Raw genomic sequence first — 20,799 nt, forward strand, 5'->3', positions numbered from 1 at the left:
GCCTAATGACCAACTCATGATTGCAGAGTACTAATGGCAAACCACGCTACCCACTTCCTGAGAGAGAAGTAAAGAACTCAGAATGCAGAATGGGACATTTTCTTTTTGGACATGGCCAATGTGGAAATTTGTTTTCATTGAATATACATGTTGGTCATGGATTTTGCTTTTCTCCTATTCTCAGTTGGAGAGGGGTTTGGGGTGGCAGGGCAAGTAAATTTTTGCTGATTGAAAAAAAATATATAATTTTAAGAAGAGTCATAGAGCTAAATAAAAAAAGACCTTGTCCGAAGGTCAAATAATTAGTAGCAGAGCCAGAACTGGAACCTAAGTCTCCCAACTCTTCAGAGTTGTCTTACATTCTACCAGGCTACTTCTTTAGATCGTGATGGAAGTCACCATCACTTTCACCAAAAGCATTTTAACAGAATAAAATGATAGTCGACATTTTAAAAATTCTTTTAAGGTTAGTAAGGATTTTACATATGTTATCTCATTTCAACCTCATAACAACCCTGTATGATTTTTAGGTAGTACAAATATTATCCCCATTTTACAGATAGAGATACTGAGGGTCAGAAAATTTAAGCTACTTGTACATCATCACTCAATGCATCAAGCTAGTACTCTGTCCATTATATAGTGCTGCTTCTTAGGATTTTAGCACCGAACCCTTCCAGCTCATTCCAATGTAACCCCCTTATTTTATAGATGAGGAAATCAAGGCTCAAAAAAGATTGCCTTTTATTAAGCAACTATATTATATATGTGTTAATGTTTAGCATTGACTTAAGTCTTATACAACATGAAAAACAGAAGTACGTCCTGAAACAGATTCTTGACCTTTTCAGGATTGTCACTTAATTGCCATTCATTTGGTTTTAGAATATTTGCCATTTTGAAAACGCCCAAAAAGAAAGTATGCTGTGTGGCATAATAGGAACTTTAAAGATATTCAGTACTTCTAAGGATCTATGATCTCATCAATATTCATACTACCTCCAACAATACACACAGAAACTCATTGATGCCCTCTTAGCCTATATGGCTCTTTTCCACATCCTCCCATAGATCCTCTAAGAGAGGTTGGGGAGAATATGTTGGAGGTCTTTCTCTGGATCTCTTGAGATTTCTTGATTAACAATGGAGTATGCTGCCCATCCTCCAAGTTATCGCTTACTTTCATCACTTTTAAAATGAAAATGAAGTAAAGTCAGTATCAATTTGGGAATTTCATAATACCCTTGAGATAATTGTTTGTATGTTGAAGATCAAAGGTTGGGAATCACTAGTCTGGGAATTGACAGTCTATGATGTACAAGATGGATTTGGATGATTTATGTTAAAGGTTACAGCCACATACTAATATCTACCTTTTTTAACAATGATACAGAGCAGCTAGGTGGCGAAGTGGATAGAGCACTGACTCTGGAGTCAGGAGGACCTGAGTTCAAATCCAGCCTCAGACCCATAACACTCACTAGCTGTGTGACTCTGGGCAAGTCACTTAACTCCAATTGCCTCAGCAAAAAACAAAACAAACAAACAAAAAAACAACACTATAGTCTTCCTTCAGTTTTGTATTGTTGTAAGTGACAGATCATGGCAGTTTCTGAAGAGCTGAGGATGAAGACCATCCAAAGGACAACGGAGAAGTGAATGGTAGGAGCTAGCAGGCCACAACTCATTGCAGACAAGAGATCGTGAAGAAGTGGTAATAAATCTCATTAAAAAAAAAAAAAGGTGAGCCCATTAGTAGCAAGAAAGGATCACTGGTGTGCTTCATTAATAATATCCATGCAACATAAAGAGACCATATCAGGTTTTCTTTTCCCTTCCCTCCACGGCAAACTCATAAGAAGACATGAGTAAGAGTTACACAGGATGGACAGACATTGTACTCTGTAGCTCTGAAGGGAAAACATTCAGTGCATTCCCTGAAATGGTCAATGACACAGTTAAATGGATCACAGGATTATAACTTTAGCATTGGAAGGGAACCTAAAGGTCAGCAAGTCCAACCTCTTAATTTTATAGACCGGGAAACTGAGGCCCAGTAGGCTAAATGACTAGCCCCAGGTCATATAGGTAGTAAGTGACAGAGACAGTATTTGAACTCAGATCCTGTGACTTCAAGTTCAATGATCTTTCCATTGTGTCACACTTCCTCCTTCTGATCTAGAACCTCTCTGTTCCATTAGGGCATCATAGGCCTATGATTGTGGTACAGTGGTACAGTGAAAAGTGAACTGCCAGAGGACATGAGTTTACATTCCAGTTTTGGTACTTAGTGCCAGGATGACCCTTGGGCAAGTCATTCAACCTCATTCAATCTTCATCTCCCAAACCAGGGGAGCACTCTCCCCTGGGGTAAGTTCAAGCCTAATATGGTTGATACAAACCTACCACTCCATCTTACACTCATTCTTCCCTAGGAAAAGGGTGGCTCAAACATGAAACACAAATGTAGGGAACGTGTGCGTAACTTGGGGCTCCCGGCCTGGGAGTCCTTATCTCCCTTTATAGAGTGCCTACCAAATTCACTTCTAGGCACGATGTTGCCCAATGAGTGAGTTGTTCTTTGCTCAGCTGAGCTTTCCTTGCAGGGTTTGGTGTCTCAGATGAAGGGTCCAACTTGGAGCTGGCTCCTTATCAGATACAGCTATTTATTCTACCAACTCTCATGGTCTTTGCTACCAGTTCCTATTGCTGACATGACTTCTGATGGCTCCTTTGACCTTTTGAGGTTTACAAAGTTGTAATCTGGTCCGTTCTGTCTCCAGATCCTTAGTCCCCTAAGATCAGGAAGACGGAAATACAACAGAAACAGAGATACTATGTGCTCAGAGACACATGGTGGCAATATGGGAGATAGGGCAGCCTGCCCCTCCGTTACCGAGAGGCATGGCAATTCCCCTCATTTGAAAGCCGCCTAAAAGGAACAGGGGAGACAATCCACTGGAACTTCTTGTATACACACTCAGTTTTATTTTGGCCTCTGAGTCATTAGTTTTTTCCATCTTCTCAGCTGACCAGAAGACCATCCCATAGAACTCAAACCCCACCCTTCCCCTCCAATCACTCATGGACAGAAACTGTTTCCCAAAGGTTCCACATATTGGATTGAAATCTGGTAGGGAACACTATGAATGCTGGGCATAATCCACTAAGGAGGGAAAATCTGCCCATGCCCTGAGGACTAGGCTTTCATTTGCCATCTCCCATTACACGTAAAATGAAATGATACTAGATGATCTCTCCTATGATTCTAAAATCCCATGATCTTTAACATCACTTCTAGCTCTAAATCTATGATCCCATGACCACTAAGGTCCCTTTCAGCTCTTGATTTACAAATACGTAATAAAGGTTTGGAAATTGACTTATTGAATTATCCTCGTGAATGTGGTTGAGTCACACAGGGTCAGAAGTCTACCAGGCTCTCTTGGCAACTTTGGACCCTGTGGTTGACAAATTGCTGCATTCACAGACACAAAGTCCAGCTGAGTAGAAAAAAAAGTTTTGATTAGTATGCAAACACAGTCAATGAGATACTCTTCCATATTTACTTTATCTTCTAGATAATATTCTTTTCTTTTTTTTTGACCTGTTGGCCTTTAGCAGAAAGGAACATTATCTTTCTACAAATAGAAAACATAGAGAGAGCTGGATATCAGGAAATATAAGCAGTATTTGCAAATTTTTTTGCCACATTAGAGCTATGGGAGTGTGTGTGTGTGCGTGTGTGTGTAGGGTGAGGAAAGGAGATTAGAAGGGATCAAAGAAAAATGATAATGAGAAAACTATAGATCTAAAACCGGAAGGGACGTAAGAGGGCACCTAGCCCAATTTCCTCATTAAAGATGAGGAAATTTCTGGCTGGACGATTGACTTGCCCAGGGTCCTACAGGTACTAAGTAGCAAAGATATGCTTCAAACCCAGGTTCTCCAGCTCTAAATTCAGGGCTCTTTCCGCTGCACCTCACTAGAATATAAAGAATTTATCAAAAAGCAGTTAAAGGGAGATGGGAAGAGAAACTCAGATTTTTTTTTCTTCCACAGCCTGAACAGAGCAAATCTGTGAGGTTTTAGTCCCTTAGGGAGCAAAGCAGCAGGTTTTCAGTTTGAAAGGAAAACCAGAACCCTGGGATTTGTGTGTACATATGTAGAGGTTGTTCATGCTTGAGCTGGAATGGATATGTTCCTGCATTCACCTTTGTTTGCTCATGGATCTGTCTTGCTGAATTTGTTCTAAACAAATTATAGCTCTCTTCCTCTTCTGTGAAAAGTATCACATGTTTTCTCTGTGCCTCTGAATAAGTTTTTTTTCCTGAATGAGTCTCCTGTAATAGCCCCGCTGACCATTTTCATATTGTACAAGGCAGCTAGCTCACCAAAAAAAAATCATTTCTTAAAAGGCCCCTTATCTTTATTTTCAGGGTGAGACGCTTAGGTGAGATTTGGGGGGCCCTTTTTCAGTTCCCAAAAAGAAATGAAAACCACCTCCTTAAAGAGGCTCATTCCTACAGGGATATGAGTTACCTTTAATCTCTTTCAAAGGGCCCTTGACTGGTTTGAATCCCCTAAAATTCTGATGATTTCCTGGAGGAGGAGAATAAGTTTCTCTTCCTTTATTATTCTGAATTTCCTGACCTCCAATGTTTGGCTGGTGGAAGTCTGGGTCACATATGTTACAAGATTGATGGAGTTTGAGTCTGCCTATAAGGCAGCAATTTTTTAAATAAAATCAATTAGCATCTGGAATGGATGTTTAGCGAGGGGACTGCTCAAATACCTGGTAATCAAGGGGAGGCTGAGTGGTACAGCGGCATCAGAGACGGATTGGGATTCAGAGGATCTAGATGTGAAGCCTGACACTGCTACTCACTACCTATGTGATCTTGGGCAAATTATTTCACTCCTCCAGGCACAGTTTCCTTATCTGTAAAATGAGAGGTTTGGACTAGAATCTAGATGACCTCCAAGTCCCTTTCTATCTCTGATTCTGATCCTATAATCTAATTGAATTTACCTTTTTTTTTTTTTTTGGTCACAACTTCTCTAAATAAAAAAGCAACAACTGAATTTTTTTTAAACCAAAATAATATTTTAAGGTAAATTTCTTTTTCTAAAGACTCCATTGATTTTTGGAGGTGAAAGAAAGAACGTATGAAAGAAAAACAGGTGACATAGACATTGTCAATAGGAAAAGAATGAGTGAAAAGTCTCTCCAAGATCAGTAACTTGGTATTTTTCATGCTTTGTCAAGATTTGTTCACCAACTAAATAATGCTGTTCTTTCTTCTCTTAAGGACTGCTATAAATTATATTTTCATATATGTGGGACCTTTCCCCATCTTTGATTTCTTAAAATCTGGAACTATCCATGTGAGAGTGAAGGAAGACTAGGTGGTCCTAGAAGTTTGGAGGATTAACCAATCACTAGTGTCACTACCCAGGTACCTCCACTTTAACTTGCTTAGTATCTAATCATATTTTGACAAATTCTCATCCAATTTTCCTCTTATTTGATCATATATAGTCTGGACTCCATCTTTCTAGTTCTATTTTCTCCCTTTGCATAAAGGTCTTTCCAGATTTCTTTGTCTGCCTCATAATTTTTAGTCTTAATGGCACCATAGGATTCTATTACATTAATGTACCGCAATTTATGTAACCATTCTCTTATTGTTGGGAGTTTAAATTGCTTCCAGTTTTTTGCAGTTAGCAAGAATGCTGCTAGGAAAATCTTTGAACAGATGGCTCTTTTTTGGTTGTCTTTGATTTTGACAAAATACTGTGTGAGTATATTCCCAACAATGGAATTATTAAGAATACAGTTAACTTATCAATATCTACAGAGTCCTACTTCAAGGTAAAGAATGAACCAGGCCAATGACCTCCCAAGATCCCCTTGTTTCCTGTGGTTCTATTTAAATGGTATCCTTTTAAACCAACCATATGTAGATGCAGTGGAAAAAGGGCTAGATTTGGGATGAGAGAACCTGGGTGCAAATCCTAGCTTGGTCACATATCACCATCAGGCAGGTGGCACATTGGGCCAGAGTGCTGGACTTAAGAGTAGGGAAGACCTTAGTTCAAATCCCACGGCAGATATTTATTAGCTGTGTGACTCTGGGCAAATCAATTATCCTTTCTCATTCTCAGTTTCCTCATCTAATAATAATAATAATGACAACAATAATAGCTAGCATTTATACAATGCCTTCTATGTGCCAGATATTGTGCCAAGCATTTTGGAATAGATAACCTTGAAGGCCATTTCCATTTCTAAAATGATGATCCTGTAACAGGGTAGTCTAGTGGAAAGAGAACCAAACCAGTAAGGAAACCCGGGCTCCAACCCAGCTTTACCCCTAACCTTCTGTGTAACCTCAGGAAAATAAATTAATCTCTCTGTGTCTCAGTGTTCCCTTCCAGAGAATGAGAATATTTGTACCCTGGACTACAGAATCAGAGAAGGTCAGGGTTATATGAGACCTCAGAGTTCATCAAGTCCAATTCATAAATGACAAGTAGTTTTCCAGTCAGTCAGTCAGTCAACAAATATTTATCAAATGATTAATGTGTACCAGGCACAAAGCTAAGTGCTGGGAATTCAAAGAAAGGGAAAAGACAGTTTCTGTTCTCACAGAGCTCTTGGTCTAATGGGGAATATTACATGCAAGCAAACTATGAACAAATAAGATGTATACAGGATAAATTGGAGATAATCATGGAGGGAAGGCATTAGCATTAAGGGAGATCAGGAAAAACTTCTTGCAGAAGGTGATATTTTAGCTGGGACTTGAAGGAAGCCAGGAGACAAAGATGAGGAGGGTGAATATTCCAGGCATGGGGATAGATAGGCAGTGAAAATGCCCTGAGTTCATATCTCTTGGTGTTGTAGAGTACTGGACTTGGGAGTCAGGGAGACTTGGTTCAAATCCCACTTACACCTTTATTATCTGTGTGATCCTTGGCAAGCTGCTTAATTCTCAGTTTTGTTATCTGTAGAATGGGGATAATAATAGGACTGTTGTGAGGGTCAAATGAGATGTAAATATAAGGTGTTTTGCAAATTATGAAGTGTTATGTGAATATGAGTTGTTATTATAATAATATTATTAACATCGTTAAGTTCCTACTATGTGCCAGGCCCTGGAGACATGGAAAGTCACTGAAACCATATAAAGACCAGCCACAAATCCTCAGGACTCAAGATGAAGTGCTCTATTCACCTCTAGATAGAGAGCTGCATCAGAGTGCAGACAGAAGCATGTTTTCTTTTCTCTCTTTTCTTTTTTAGATAATGTGGGAGTTTATTTTGCTTGACTATACATATTGGTATGTTTCTCTTGTCTCCTCACTGGGTAGGGGTGGGAAGGTGAGAAGGAGAGAATTTGGAACTGAAAAAAAATTGAATAATAATAATAATAAAAAGAAACCACATAAAGGTGTTCCTCAGGTGATCTGGACAATTCCAGCTTGAACCTGAAGCAAGCACTGAATCATTCCAGTTTTTGTTAGAGACATTTATACGGAGATGGAGGCTTGTCACCCATCAAAATGCCTCCCTGAAGCAAGTAGGCTTTGCACTCGGGTTTTGGCCAGAAACACACCCCCATCTCCCCACACATGTAAAGTTCTAATCTAGTGCTGAGGCTACAAAGACAAAAATGAAAACAATTCCTGCCCTCCAGGATCTTATATTCTATTGGAGGAGATGATATCTGTATACATAAATACCCACATGTTCATATGTAAGAAATATGTATGTGTGTGTGTGTATGTGTGTGTGTGTATACTATGTACAAAATTCCTGCAAAGTGAGTTTTTTGGGAATGGCAATAGCATTTGGTGCTACCAGGTACGGTCTCAGGTGGGAGGTGGTATTTGAGCTGAACTTTGATAGGAACTAGGGCTTCTAAGTGACTGACTTGAAGAGGGGAGCACATTCCAGGCATAGTGCAAAGACTTTTGGATAGCTGCAGGGACTAGGAAGTCCCTTCCCCAACATCAAATGTAAATGTGCCTCTTTTTATCTCCCACCCATTGCCCCTTGTTCTGCTCCCAGGCAAAAGCTGCCTTTTTTTTTTTATTGGGCACTAATAACCACTTACACCTCCCAGGGTTGTCCTACAGATCAACTGAGAGAATAAATGTGACAATGTTTTGAAAAGTAATGCATTAAGCAAATGTAGGGCAGCTAGGTAATGTAGTGGATAGAATGCCAACTTGGAGTCAGGAACTCATCTTCCTGAGTTCAAAACTGGCATTTGAACGAATCTCAGACATTTACTAGCTATGTGACCCTGGGCAAGTCATTTGACCCCATTTGCCTCAGTTTCCTCATCTGTAAAATGAGCTGGAGAAGGAAATGGCAAACTACTCCAGTATCTCTGCCAAGAAAACCCCAAATGGGGTCATGAAGAGTCAGACATGACTGAAACGACTGAACAACAAAGCAAATATAAGGAAGTAAGTGCACAGTGCCTTCTTCCAGGAAGAAGCACCTCCATTTCATCTTGGCCATTACATATTGTCCTGATGAGGTCACTACAGTCCGAATGAAAATGCTATTCATGGAAAATTTGCAGCTTGGTCTGTTATGTCAGTTTGTCAACATGGTTATTTGTGAGGTTTCACATACAAACACAGATTCAATTGACACATGGTTTCTTCCTCAAATTGTGCAATCCAGTGCTTCTCACCACACTCAAGTACACTCTTTCCTTCCTCTCCTTTTCTGCCCCTTGCCCCTCCCCAAACCGGTCTCCTTCTTGGCAAGGATTGGGAAATCTTAATTGAAACAGCTGGTGCCAAGTGCTGTGGACAGAGCTTGCTGACGGATAAACATTATTGTTCAGGTTCAAATTCCAGGAAACATAACAATTCAGGCAGGCAACATGGGGACTGAGAAAAGCCCTGGGAGACAGAGACAAGGAAGTCCCTTTGATTGATGAGGGATTAGCAAGGTCCTGGTCCTTGCCAGGAGTGGAGGTGAGGAGGACACCGAGGTGGGAGGAAGAGGTACAGAGATCAGAGAGTCAAAGGCCTGTCAAGGATTCCAGTGAATAGAAACAGAACTCAGAGGCTTAGAACCTCATGCCTGGAGACCAACCAGAGTAGCATTGGGTGAGCTTTTGGGTCAGATGTTTCCCTGAGATGGGTGTGGAAAGGGACGGTGACTTGCTAAAATTAGTCAAGTAATGGTGGTAAACCTGTTTTGTGGACCTGAATGCTGATTCTAAATTCCTAACACAAATTATCTTGGCTTTAGTCTATCTCTGGAATTGGAAAGCATGACCCTAGAGGCCTGGGGAGGTGGGGTGGAACTTCTGTGTGTAGTTTTTCTGAGATGTCTGAAAGAAGACAAAGTTTTCTTCTTCTGGAGGCTCATTTTTCATTGCTGCTCCTTTGGCTGGTAAAAGGGAGAGTTGTATTCTAACTTTGGGAAGGCAAGCTGAAGGCTAAATCCTATTTTGGGATAGCAGTTTGTCTTCTTGTGAAGGCAGGGACCACGCTGGGAACTAAACACAAATAGAAGAGCTGATGCTCTTTCATGCTTTTATATGAAAACAAAACAAAACAAAACAAAAAACTAAAATACAGAAGGCAGTTTGGAAAAGTACTATGATTTAACTTTGCCTGCCAGGCAGTGGCTGCTGTTCTGATTGCATAGGGTCACCATCTTCAGACAATTAAATTAGCTGTAGGTAATTGCCTGCTTGCAGGCGAGGCTCTCTGGCTTAGTACAGAAGCACTCTGTTTGTATGTCTTTCTCTGCAAACAATTGCATCTCCATTTCAGGGCATGATCTCAGCAGCCTTGGAAAAAAGGGAACACTGTTTAGTGATAAATATATGCAGCACTAAGTTGCCTTGGTGAAGAGGAAGAGTTCACTTACAGAGGCTTTCTCTGGCAACTCCTTGTACTGCTCAAGTCTCTGATTATGTACGCCCAGAGGGGAGAAAAAAAGTTAGTTGAAATCAGTGCTCCCCTTTCAAGACTGGTTCATGTGATACCATATGTATCCAAGGATAGAGAATACACTTCCAAATCCCCAATGAAGTCAAAAGAGAGCTGGAATCTCCCTAGACTTGGCAGTAGCAAGAGTTCAGTTTCCTGTGTACTAGGAGTTAGCCAGTATGTTTTTCCTCCTGCTGGGTTATAACAGGGTAGCACATGAAACAAGTGCCATTATTTTTTTTGTGTGCCCTGCTGGGAAGCTGCTGGTTGGAAAACTAAGTGATGTGTTTTTTCTGGGAATTTTTAAAAAAGAAAGGAAGGAAGAAATTGAGAAAGGAAGGGAGAATGTAGGAAAGAGGGAAAGATAGATGGAAGGAGGAAAAAAGAAAGAAGAAAATTAAGAAAGGAAGAAAATAAAGAAATTAAGAAAAGAAGGAAGATTATAGATTTAAAACTCTTCTTTTTTTTTTTTTTGGTGAGGCAATCAGGGTTAAGTTACTTGCCCAAGGTCACACAGCTAGTACAGGTCAAGTGTTTGGTCTGAGGCCTGATTTAAACTCAGGTCTTCCTGACTTCAGGGCGGGTGCTCTATCCACTGTGCCACCTAGCTGTCCCTGGTTTAAAGCTCTTCTAATAAATAACCTTAAGGTTGTACTAGTAACTTTAAACATTTGAAAAAAATAAAGGCTGCTCTTCAAACCCTGGAGTTAAATGTCTATTGTGTTCAAAGAACCAGGGGAAAGGAAATAAAGAAAAACTGTGAGAAAAATCAATATTTTTAAGACACATGGGAAATTAGCCATGTGATATATTTTCACTACATTGTGTTCAAAAATGGAACCAGTTTATTTTTTGCTTTACTATTTTGGTTTCTTTCCTATCCCCACCTCCAAGTTTCTTGCTCACTGTTACAGGGCTCTATTCAGGGATAGTTTAATGATATGCTGTCTTTTTGTCTGCCTGAGAGCCCTTCAGTTGAAAGGTGACAGTGAACCAGTTATCATGGAGGAAACATAAACATGTGATCTGGCTCTAAGTAATAATACAATGCTAAAGTGCTGCAGTTATTGAAAGCTTACATAGACCAAAATTAGTGGCATCAGAGTGTAATGCATAGAAAGCCAGCCTTGGAGTGAAAGAAGACCTAGGTTTATGCTCTGCCTCTGACACATACAACTTTGTGACTATGGGCAAATCATTTAATCTCGGTGTTCTAGGTCTAGACAATTTTCTAAGATTATAAATTGCAGAGAAGGTACCAATCTGCATTGGTGGAGGGAGTTTCCTCACTTGGGAGTTCCTTATAGCAATGAAATCATAGATGTAGTACTTATTCGTATAGGTATATACACATAGATGTTGACCAGATGTTCCCTATATTGATGAAATCACAGGTCCAATGTTTATTCATATATTTGTATGCACATACACACAGGATAAAAAGTACTTGTGTTGCAATCTACTCTGATGAGATCATAGATTAGTTGATGAATTTTTCACAAACTTTGCCAGCCTGATATGTAGTTTTGATGCACTGAGTTGGGTTATCATGGCGATTTTGGTGGAAGAAGTATTGAAGTGGCAGTCAAGAGACCTGGGTTCCAGTCCTGGATCCAGCACTTATTTTGTGACCTTGGACAAGTCATTTTTACCACTTACTGGCTTCAGTTTCCCCAATTGTAAAATGGAGTTCTCTGATGTTTATTAAAGGAAAATTTGAGTAGGTTTGGGAGGATGGCACATAGAAATCTATAGGAGGAGATAAAATTTTAAGTTATTGCTTTTCATTGATATCCATGACTAAGAATTCATGGAAAATGGGAGCAGACATAAATCATTTTATGGGACAGTTAGATGGCTCAGTAAATAGAGTGCCAGGCCTGGAGTCAGGAAAACCTGAGTTCAAATCCAGCCTCAGACACTAGCTGTGTAATCTTGGGCAAGTCACTTAACCCTCTTTGCCTTGGTTTCATCATCTATAAAATGAGCTGAAGAAGGAAATGGCAAACCACTCCAGTATCTCTGCAAGAAAACCCCAAATGGGGTCGAAATAAGTTGAACACAACTGAACAACAACAACAATAACTAATAGGTCATTCTAGAAAGGGCAAAGAGGACAGAAGAGAGACTGTGTATAATCAGCTCAGTGAATTCACCTAAGGGGAAGTGGTCATTGGCCTCTCTGAGAGAATGAACAGAGAGGAGTTGGGCTCAGTGCAGATCATACCAAAGCCTGTGAGAAAGAGCTAAGTAATAGAGTGGAGACTGAAATCTGGGAAAGGCAGACAGGGAATGAGAAGAATGTAACTGGGGAAGGGAATGAAAGCAAAACTGAATCCAAGAGAGGAGAAATTTGAGGGAGAGAGAAAAGAGCAATGAGATATCTGATATAAAGACTCTTGTACGGGGGAGTTAGTTGACCCCAAGTTCTAGTATTTAGTTGTGTCACTAAATAACTTTGTGAGCCTGGGAAAGTGAATAATTCTTTTTGGGACTCAGTTTTCTGCTCTGTAAAATGAGGAAGCTGGACCAGATCAAGTGTTCTCAACTTGGAGTCCATGGACTTGAGGCGGTGGGAAGTGAATAGAGATTTCCAAAGGGCAGTGAGCTTGGCCAAAAAAACTACTTCTTTATTTTTCCCTAACCTTTGATTTCTTTTGTAGTCCTATGGATTTCATGCATTTATGATTCTGAGAAGGGCTTTACCAGACTGGAAAGGGGGCCATGACTTAAAAATGGTTAAGAACCTCTGGACGAGACGATTTCTAAGACTCTTTCCAGCTCTGAGAGTTTATGAATCAGAGGATGGAGAGGCTAAAGGGGTCTTCAGCGAACTGGGCAGGAGGGACAGAGGGAAGCCAGGGCTTATGAGCAAGGCTAGGGAGCCTTCAGCCACAAGAGGAAGGGGCTGGGCAGGGAAGGGAAAGGGGCGGAGAGCGAGACTAGGCGGGACGGCACGAGACGGGAAAGGACGGGACGGGGCTGCAGCTCTCCAGGAGCGGGGCCAGGAGGCGGGGAGAAGCCGGAAGCCTCTTTAACTGCGCTGCCCGCCCCGGTCAGCTCAGGCCCTCCTCCTCGCCTGCCCGGGCGAGCTCAGACCTCCCGGCTCGCCTCGGCTCGGCTCGACTCGGCAGGCGGTGGTAAGTGCGGGGTTCCTTGAACCAGGACCCGGGGGGGGGGGGGGGGGGGGAAGGAGGACCGAGAACTCGTCTTGGTGAGTTTCGACGCACGAGATGGGGATTCAGGGAGGGTCAGAGAGTGTGAGTGGCCACCTTCAGACTGGTTCTGGACCGGAGTCTGGACCGTGAGGAGGGGGAGGGCTCCCGCGGGGCTCCGGCTAGCCCGGGGCCCCGCCGCCGCCGCCGCCGCCGCCTTTCTTTCCTCGGCACCTTCTCCCTGGTTGTCTCCTTCACGATCTGGTTACCGAGAGTTGACTCTGTGTTGGGGTCGGGTTTCGTTTAAAGGAAAAAAATCTGGGAGACCTCGGGGGCATACCCCAGTGCTTTCTCCCTTCCTAATGTTCTGGTTTCGGACGTGCTTAGGACCAAGGGCTGTAAGTCCTTGGGTGGGCAGAATTTGAGGCGAGTCCTTCCTCCCACGCTGGCTCAGTTAAAGAAGGCAGGCATCTTCCCTCCTCCCAGGGCAGTCCTTCTGGGCCAGTTAAAGAGGAGAAGAAACTATAGCCCACACCTCCTCCGGGACTTTGGGTGATTCGTGGTGACCTGCCCTGGGGCAGCTTCAGCTGGTGCAGGACTTTGTCATTGCTTAGCCTTTTTAGTTGTGTTGCCCAAAGAGGAAGTTCGGACAAGCTTAAATGCCGACAGGTTGGCGCCGCGTTGGACCACCCCGTTTTGGACCTGACGGAGAACAGCCAAAGGGAGGGAACTGGCCTCTAGAATATGGACTGACAGTCTTTCCCCCGAACCCCGCCCCTCCGAACCCCCAACACCCCGTCCCAATCCCCAGGCCTGTGCGATTCAGCCTGGGGAAGGGAAAGGAAAGGGTCTACCAGCTTTGAACTGATCAGGATGGGGAAAGTACTCTGTGGGTAACTGAGGGAAGAACGAGTTATTGGCTGGGGAGCTAGGAGCTGGAGTTGAGGTGTAGCAGATGTCCAGTGGTTGGGGCAGGATGAATGTTGTAGACGAGACTGGTAGCAGAGTTGCTGCTTGCCAGAGCGATTGGGCCAGACTGTTTGCAAAGGCATGTAGAGTCACTGGTCCAGTTTGCAATAACTGGAGGAGGTTTCTATTTTTATTTCCCAGGGGAGTCCAGTGATTTGAGTGAGGTCAGAGACTTAGAGGCAGAGCCAGAAGGAAAACTCAAGCTATGCGTTTAAAGTCAGGAAAAAAAAAAAACCTACTGTGGCAGCCTACAGATCCTAAAGAGGGATACATGGCTCTGTTAGGAAACACTTTGTGAAGACTTTTATGCAGGCAGTTGCCACACTGCTCCTTCTCACTCAGTCTTTTAAATATGAGGAAGAATGACAGATTTTCACTTTTCTTTGACATTATTTACCTGTGATGAACACATTACTACCTCCCTTCATTTGAACCTCGAGTTAGGAAGACATGAGTTCAAATACAGCCTCAGACATTACCTGTCACTTAACCACTCTGTCTCAGTTTCCTCATCTGTAAAATGGGGCTAATAATAGCATCTACCTCCCAGGGTTTTTGTGAGGATCAAATGAAATAATATTTGTAAAGTGCTTTGCAAACCTTAAGGTTCTATAAAAATGCTACTAAATATGTAGTTCTTAGTTCCTGAAGTGAGAAGTTGAAAGTAGTCACATTCCTGAAATAAAAGCATATTGCAGATCTGTTCATTGTACCTTAGTACAATAACCTTAGTTATTGACTTCTTTCAGTCCCTTACAGGTTTCCTGTTTCAATATCTAGACTAAAATGTTAATTTGTTCTGTTATAATCTAGAGCAAGTGGGATGCCCCTGTTTAAGCCTGTGTGATCCTGAGCAAATCATTTAACCTCTCTGTGCCCTGTGGGTACCTCTTCGCAACCAACATTGTTGGACAAGTTTTCTCAGCAGGAAATTTCTATACATCACTGAGGTTTAGTCCCTACACCTTTATAAGGAAACAGGGAAAGGAAGCAAATAATTTATTAAGCACTTATGTGCCAGGCACTGTATGAAACATTTTACAAATATTATCCCATTATAACATGATTTCTTTCAGACCTGAGATTTTAACTCTGGTGTCCAAGAACTTAAACATTTTTTATAACAGTTTTAAGTATAATTGATTTCCTTTGTACTCCTATGTATTTCATTTTATGCATTTAAATACATGCAGAGAAGGGCTCCATACTTTGACTTAACCAGATTGCCAAAGGGGTCCATGACATACGCAAAAAAGTTTAAGAACTCCTGATTTAGCATGTCTGGTCAAATGGAATTCATAAGAATTAGACATTGGGAAACTTACTCAAAAGGGATCCAGGTTTATTGTAAAAATAATTGTGCAAATATGTGGTTTTTGGTTTTAGTTTTAAAACTACAACTATTTCTCATTAAGCCTGTGCTGAAGCTGGTTTTCTTTTAGGCTATCAGGTTATTTATACTTTGCCACTGCATGTTTTTTTTTAAAGGGATTGAGTTTATTTACCTTTTAAAATTATTATTGGGAAATTCAAGGTGCCTTGAAGTCATCTAGGCCTTCTAAAGTTGGTGGTTTCTTTGCAAAAATGTTGCCAGGAAGATTCAGCTGCTAACCTTCATAGGTAGATAGATTTAATTCAGGGCAGTTGAGTTTATGTTCTCTCACTTGAAACTTGAAACTAAAGTTTTGCCTGAATTATATCAACTGTAAAAATCCCCTGAGACATGTTACTGAAAAGTAATGGCTTGCTTTAGATTGTGGTAAGACTACTTCATCTTTCATAGTCCCTACCTCCCACCCCCTACCCCCCAACCCTCCTCATCTTGTGCCAAGTTGCTTCTCTTGAGAGCTGGCAGTTTTAAATTATTATTTCCTAGGCATGCATAATTAGTAAAACACTGACTCCATTGGGATGGAAGATGGCAACAGAGAGTACAATTAATAGCTTTAATCCAAACATTTAAGATAAATATTAAGTTTTCATTTTATTATATGGCTTGAGTTTCCTAGTCTGGCAATTTTTGGGCAAATCACTAAACTATTGAGGGACTGACTCACTTTACTTATCTGTAAAATGGGGGAGGTCATGGACATTTATATAACTCCTACTGTGTGCCAGACACTGTGTTAACCTTTGGTACATGCTATTCTTCTCATTTTAGAGTTGAGGACACTGAGGCAAATAAAAATTAAATGACTTGCCCACTAAAGTCAGATTTGATATCCTCTTCCTGACTCCACTTTGCCACCAGCTGTCTCTGGAGGATTTATTGGATTTAAACTTGGTAGTTGAGAGGTTGTGTGTGTGTGGCTGCTCAGGTTAGAAGTTGATCTATAGGGTGGCATGTTGAAGAGACGTGGAACTTCATATGAATCCTATCCCTTGACTTGTACTGATTGATAAAGAATTCCCCCCCTATAAAACCTTTGCCAGAGCTGCAGGTGTGGGATTTGACGGATGGGATAGAGAGTTTGCCTGCCTTTCCTCCCTCCTTTTCTTGTTCTCTCCTCTTCCTGGTGTCAGAGAGGCCTGAAATTTCCCAAAGCTGGATGCTTGGATACTGTTAGAATCAATAACCAATGAACACCGGAATCAACACAATCAAGCCAACACTAGAATCAATAACCAGTGAACTTCCTTGAGATATAGCCAAATCACCTTCGGGCCCTGAGTACTCTTGGGTTTCCTATATTGGGAATCTAGGATGTGAATTGTGAGTATAAGAGGTGAGGAGGGACCTAGGAAAGAGGATTGGGAGGATTAAATGAGTTGAACTTGGGAGTCTAAAGGCTTGGATTCAGATTCTAGCTTTCACACCATCCAATGGAGGTTCAGATTGGTTGAGTCCAAGGTTGTATAGCTACTGCCTATATAATAAATAGCAGAGATAGGATTAACAGAATTATTGAAATGTCATCTCAGTCCAAATGTCCAAGGTACAGGTAGAATTCCAGGTCTGATAGTTGGACCTGTAGGGGACCTAAGAGGAAGGAGCAAGAATTTCCTGGCCAAGAATTTCTTAAATATCTGCCCCAAGTGGTTTCTTATCCTTTGCTTAAAGGCCTTTGGGGGGAGCCAATTACTTCCCAAGGCTACTCATTTTTGGATAGGGGCTCAGAATAAATATAAATAATAATTGTTTCTGTTTTGGCCAGAAACCCTGAGGGTCTTCCTCTCCCAGATCTTTTTTTTTTTTTAAAGAGGCCATTCTTTGCCTCATTTTTATTAAGCCTTAATCACTGAATGGGCTTTGCCTCAGTCAAACTGAAACCTGTTAATGACCTTAGCTTGAAAAGATCAAGGTCCCCCACTGCATCCTGGGCCATCTTCAGTTGTCCTGATCCATATCTGGTCACTGGACCCAGATGGCTCTGGAGGAGAAAGTGAGGCTGGTGACTTTGCACAGCCCTCCCTCACTTAAATCCAATTCACTTGCATGACATGGCATCACTTCCCTGATGTCATGGTCCTCTTCGAGAAAGAAGAACAAACAGCAGGAATCCACAAGCATTTATTAAGCACTGCCTGTGTGTCAGACACTGTGCTCGATTATGAGAATGCATAGACAAGTAGAAAGACAATTCCAAACCTCAAAGAATGTATATTCTAATGGAGAGAGGGATCACATCAGAGGAATCTTAAAAGGGATGGAGAGAAAGGTATTCCCATGGTGGAGACTGGAGATTCAGGAAGGAGGCCTGGAGGAATGAAGATATGTATGGTCGAATGAGTTTTCTCTTTCCACAAGATAGCGTTTCACATACTTTATGATGATGTCCAACCTGTCTTTCCAGATTGATCCCTTCACAAAATACTTGACAACCAAAACAGTCTCCTTTCTGTCTCTATCTTTGTATGGACCGTCCCCCATGACTGGAACAATCTACTTCCACATTTGAGGTTTTTGGAATAAAATTCGGATCCAGTTCATGGCTCCTTTCCTTGTCATTTCGATTTCAATGTTCTTTTCCACGTAAAACTATGTTGTATTTACTTTGTGTATGTTTCTCCCAGTATAAAGAGAAAGTAAAACTCCTTGACTTTTTTTTCTCTGTTTTGTCTTTATAGTCCTAGTACCTTACAAGCAGTAGGTACTTAATAATGCTTCTTGTTGTTAATATTGAAGTTGGAATTCAAATCCACTTCTTTCCTGACTCCAAGTCCTAGATAACTTTATTCATTAGGCATTTCTTGACCATCTATTGTGTGATCTGTACTCCCCTGCCTAGACATGAGAGATATAAAAGACATATTATTTCTGCCCTTGGGGAACTTACAGTCTAGTTAGAGAAAAAGGAAGATAGCGCTTAAATAGAGTAGAAGGCAGAGAGTGATATAGTAGTTCAAATTAAATGGAATGTTGAGAACAAAAATTAAGGGAATATTTTCCTTGAGGTCAGGTCTGTCAAGTAAGGCTTCTTGGAGAAGATGGACGAGTCTTGATCTGGGCTGATGAAACACATTTAGAAGGTATTCCAGAGGGGGCAGAATCATGATGGTGGAGTGAGAAGAAGTACTTTTGCCTAGCTCACCCAGCATATCTCCTTCTCAGCCACCCAGAAAATGCACCACACAAAATTCTGGTGAAGAAAACCAAGAAAAATTCACAGTGAAATGTTTTGCAAAAGAAGAGAGCAGCATGAGCAAAAGTTAGAAACGAGCAAGATTATGGAACTTGAGAGAGTCAAGAGGCCGATCTGGTTGAAACGGATGAGCAAAGCCTAGTTAGTTTCCTTTTAAGTTTATATTCAAATAATGCAAAGTGCTTTTCTCCCCTTCTTATCCTTTTCTTTATATCTTAAAATTAGTAAGAATCAGTGTATCGCTATGTGTAGTATATAGAGCTTTTTGGCATATAGCTGCCTGGGAGCTGGAGTTTTGCTTCATTTGATTCTAAGAAGGTAGAGTATTATCACTGAAGTGACTGAAAAGATGATTCAATACTTGCTCCGCTAGTAACACCTGGAAACTTTGGACTGTGACATCAGTGTAATAGAAATGGCAAAAATGAAACAGGTGGCTCGCTCTGTTAGTGGTAAGCCATCTTCCTGATTTGAAATTTTGTACTTAGTTATTTGGAGATACTTTGATAAGAGACCATTTGGCAAAGTGCTGTGTACATTAGAGATACTTAATAAATATTTGAATCGGGGTAGTGAGGTGGCCCAGTGCATAGAGCAAATAAACTAGGAGTCAGAAAGACCTGAGTGCAAATCTAAACTATGACACTTAACAGACTATGTGACACTGGGCAAATCACTAAACCTTTTTCAGCTTTAATTTCTTCATTTCTAATATGAGGATGTTGGCTCTAAAGGTCCTTCCGGCTCTAAATCTTATGAATTGAATTGGCAGTATCTAGTTTTGATTTTGAATTGTTAAGTGATTTCTGGTTTGTATGGTATCTTCTTGAAATACTGATGTCTAAGATAAAAATTTTTTAATACTGTTTTTGGAAAGAGCAGTTAAGTTTGATTAAATTAGTCTTCGACTGAAGGTTGTTTAAATGGAATGATTTAGATTCCACAGGAATTAATCCCATGGGTAGAGAGGAAAGGAAACAAGAAAGATATCTATGGATTCTGCTTTGGGAGAAATTTGATGACAGTTTCCTGCTTCCATGTCTGGCAGATGAAGAGTTAACTTTCTAAGCATTATAAATGTAATATCATATTTATAGGATACCTTGTTTTCTTGAGGCTGTTTATATTAGTACTCTTTTAAGGGAAGAAGCTTTACATATATCTTTTCTAAAGTAGGAACAATTGTGGAAATATTTTTTAATTCCTTTTGGTTCATAGTATACAAGTCAATTTTTTTCAAAGCTGCAAAATCCCAAAGAACTTGTATTCTAAATTAGTTTAGGTTTAGTATTTTGGTATCTGTTGAGTTCTGTTGAGTTTTCTGTTGAGTTCAGTCAGTTGGTACATATGCCTTGGGCAAGCGCTGCAGATGCAGAATGAGTAGTATCAAGAATTGGAGAGGGAGGAGGAGGAAAGCTGGCTAAATCCCGTTTGGAAAATTGAATGGTTGTTGTTGTTTTAAATAATCATGAGTTGCTGCCTGCCACCAAGTCCCATCTTTTTAGCACTGGTATTCCCCTGGTCATGTAATAAGGCCATAAATTATATAATACCATTGCTTGGATGACTTAAAGGAGCCATAGTCTGTGAAGAATAACAATTGGAGGTGATTTGTCCCTGTTGATTAACTTTTAATTAAGGCCCCTATTGATAGTAACAAACAAATGGACTTCCAAAATCCCTAAATCATTTATTAGAGACTTTAAAAGATGTATGTATGAATATATACATATGCAATCAATGAACTCATTTGTTAGGCACCTACTACATTCCAGGCCCTGTTTTGGGGATTGAGGATACACAGGGAAAAAAAAAAATCAAACAATTCTTGCCCTCGTTGAGCTTACATATATACTTATATCATGAGCAGTATTCATATATAAGTGGTTTTGTACATGTATTTTTTTCATATACACATGTATATAGCATATGTGTTCGTTCAAGGGTCTTGACTCAAAGAAACAAAGATAATGTTGGAGCAGATAGACAGGTCACCTCAAGCCAGGAAGGCTTGAGTTTGAATCCTTGTCTTTGACACATATTGGATTTGTTTGTGTCTGCAAGCTGTTTGCAGTCAAGAAATCCTGAGTTTAAAACCAGCTTCAGACACTAGCTAAGTA

General features: G+C 40.8%; 1 protein-coding gene across 2 annotated transcripts in view; it reads left to right on the forward strand.

Moving 5' to 3' along the window:
- The first annotated feature begins 8,933 nt into the window (after nt 1-8,933).
- LITAF (lipopolysaccharide induced TNF factor) overlaps nt 8,934-20,799 on the forward strand; it is a 50,124-nt gene continuing 38,258 nt past the window's right edge. Inside the window, exon 1 of one of the 2 annotated variants that reach the window (XM_027839208.1) lies at nt 8,934-9,003. The gene's annotated coding sequence lies outside the window, so the exon portion shown is untranslated. Of the gene's footprint in view, nt 9,004-13,013; nt 13,113-20,799 lie in introns of those variants that run through there. The other variant, XM_027839207.1, reaches the window with a different exon arrangement.

Source organism: Vombatus ursinus, unplaced genomic scaffold (assembly GCF_900497805.2).
Source record: "Vombatus ursinus unplaced genomic scaffold, bare-nosed wombat genome assembly UNPS02014832.1, whole genome shotgun sequence".
Taxonomy (NCBI): domain Eukaryota; kingdom Metazoa; phylum Chordata; class Mammalia; order Diprotodontia; family Vombatidae; genus Vombatus; species Vombatus ursinus.